Genomic DNA, 3,059 nt, shown 5'->3' on the forward strand with positions numbered 1-3,059 from the left:
AAAGTTGTTGGCTGGTGGTTCTGGTTGGTCTAGCCTTTGCTATTGTTCTGTCACATTCTTCATCATTTTTAAAGGGCAACAAGGTTGCTTAAAGCTGATCTAAGTAACATTTATATCCACATTTATGCCTGCGGACATCAGCCTCATTTTTTTTAACAATACACTTTATGGATAATCACACAATACACACTTATTTAGTGGAAAGCTCTGTGTTTAGTGTGTAAAATGAATGTGTGCTTGACAGCTGTGTCTATGTCGAGGACTCTTCATTGAGATGCAGTAAAATTATTTGGGATGCCTGTGTCTGAAGCAGCTCTTCAAATATACCCCAACCCTTCTCAAATCACATTTGTTTCATGGTGGGTGTGCTTGTAAAGAGAATGTATGTGTGTGTGTGTGTGTGTATTTATGCATGAAACCTGCACAGGAGCATAATCTTCACACGTGATGACTCAAGAGTGCAGATATATTTTGTGGTAATTATGTCTATTGTTGGTCACATGCACACCCACCTTAAATGAGGGGGGCATATATAGTTCAATTACTGTCCAAATCACAGGGTTTTGTACTCACACAAACCAGAGCTGACAATATCATAGCAATTAGCCATTGACAAAGATTTGCACACATTTGCAGTTTTATTCACACATTCAATGACAAAAAAGTGACAAACACAGTCCTTATTACACACACACACACACACACATATATGTGTGTGTGTGTAATAAGGACTGTGTTTGATATTCAGGAGCCAGACATCGACTGGGACTTTGCAGCTGATTTTGGAGATGTGCATAGAGCTGTGGTGGTCCCCTGAATTTGACTGCCCAAAAACTAAAGACCAGCTGGTGGAATGTCAGGATCTTATCAATAACAACAATGATCTGGACAACAGGAGCCTCTACCTCATGTGTCGTGAATATCTGGCTACTTTAAATGTGTAATTGAATATATGTTTACTTTTGAAAATTTGGTATAGAGTAATAATTTGAAATGCTATGTAATCATGAAAACACTGCATGTACTTCTGTTGCCATTACACTCACCTGCCTAGTCTGAAATGTCATACAAGAAACTTTGTTACCCTGAAACTTTTACTCGTGAAGTGTAAATTTTATAACTGTAAAGCAATTCTTTGGTAAGATTTATTGTTTTTAAAAAGATAACATGTAGAGCTGAACATGCCAATGTAAACAATTTAAAATACATTTTTCTAAAAAGTGTTTTGTCTTTTCAAAACTGCAGGGTTGCAACAACTACAACTAAGCTTTAGCTGCAAAACACTTAAACATAACTTGAGTTCTTCATAATTTAGTACCTGCTAAATTCATAACCAAACTCCAGGGCAGTGTTTAGGTTCCTTTCGAAGTCGGTGTATGGTCCCAAGTGGCGTGTGGGAAATGTGACACTAACCCCACAGGCATTGACAGCTAGGTAACATGTGCTATGTTCCCCATAATGGGAGCTGCAGTCATGCTAAAAATTTATGGTGATTTTGAGCATGCTTTGTTGAGACTCAATCAGCGGAATGTGAGCATGACCTGTCACCCATCAAAAGAAATTCTGTAGTGAAGGATGTTCGCCTCCCTTGCCATTCATTTCTGTTGTACCAGACATTTCTTCTTCACTTGCACTGAGTTTTTCTTCATGGTCTCCATCTAGTCAGACAAAAATATGTCACGTATTGCACAACTACTTGTCATACTGGTTGCAGTTACCAAACTTAAGGAATATCCAAACTATGGAATTGCGATTGTTGACACCCAAATTCTCAAATCTTGTCTATCTAGTTGGGAAAGGGGTGGCAGACACAAGAAGACCCACTAGTTGGTGTCCACCTCCTTCATCAGGTGTACCTACAGGAACTTCCAAGAACTGCAAGGCTCACCTGACTCTTTCCTTTAAAGGCAAATATTCTCACCAGGAACCAAACCACTTGTACAGACTCCTCAAAACAGTTAAGCAAAAGCTCTGCTTTGATCTTCTTTTCTTTTTCTGAACTTAAAATGAATGTAAATGGCTTCATTTTCTATTAGTTGTTCTTTAGCCTACAGGTGAGGGAAGGTCTGTAGATCAACTAATAACTTGAAAGATATACATTACATCTCTGTTCCCTGTCAACCACCATGTGGTGATATGATTCCTACATCATTGCAACATCATTGCAGAACTGCAGCCAACCTCGGTCCTATCTTTATACTATTTTTCCCATTAGTTTTCAACCATTTCTGTACTACCTCTGTTTTTCAGATTCTGCAGACAGTCTTGCAGAAAATTGAAAGAGATCAATTCTTGCTGACGTCTGACAGATCCTTCTTCACTTAAGTTGGGAGAAAAAGCACCAACTATGAAGTCTGCATCAACCTGAAACATAAAAACACATTAAAACTTTAAAACTACATGATGAATCCTAAAATGAATACTTAAGAGGCTGCACCAAGTACAACTAAATACTGCAAATTATATTTCATATTGTTAGCCTCATAACATAAATACCTAAGTCATATTTTGACTAAATTGTGATGTCCAACTGTTCTCTCCGACTATATTGTTGATTGACTGTGCATCATTGCCTATACAACATGAGTTTGGCAAATATGCCATGAGGCTAATGATGTATCATAATTTTGCTATGGCATAAATCTGTTGTCTATCACATTTTGAAATCTAGGAAGAAAACATGAAAAACATTTTTTTAAAAACAGACAGAATCAAAGGAAGGGAATATTTGTTGTAAACATTGCTTACTTCTTTAATGTGGCCAGGGACAAAATGCGCTTGACACAGTTGCTCGTGGTGTGCCAAAATCTCAGTTACCCCATATAGTTTGAATCCCTCATGAAGCTAAGTCAGAATCGGGATCAACCTCACCACAGAATGCAAACCTATGGCCTAATAAGAAATAAGACAAGAAAACTGTATTTATTCAGAGTAAAATGGATATCACTGAATCATCACTGACAAAGTTACTTTAATAGTGAACATACTCTGTGATTGCATTTTTCTTATCAACAGTTATTGGTCCTTGGTAACCACAAGTCACTTTGGCATCTGACAAT

The 3,059-nt window shown here is 37.6% G+C and overlaps 1 long non-coding RNA gene across 1 annotated transcript; it reads right to left on the bottom strand.

Annotated features, from left to right (window-relative positions):
• Positions 1 to 876: 876 nt before the first annotated feature.
• Positions 877 to 2,838, bottom strand: LOC121649328. The gene is made up of 3 exons (XR_006012094.1): positions 2,749 to 2,838; positions 2,238 to 2,364; positions 877 to 1,658 (listed from the first exon to the last, which is right to left on the bottom strand). It is a non-coding gene; the product is annotated as an uncharacterized LOC121649328 (long non-coding RNA).
• Positions 2,839 to 3,059: the final 221 nt, after the last annotated feature.

Source organism: Melanotaenia boesemani, chromosome 11 (genome assembly GCF_017639745.1).
Source record: "Melanotaenia boesemani isolate fMelBoe1 chromosome 11, fMelBoe1.pri, whole genome shotgun sequence".
NCBI classification, from domain to species: Eukaryota; Metazoa; Chordata; class Actinopteri; order Atheriniformes; family Melanotaeniidae; genus Melanotaenia; species Melanotaenia boesemani.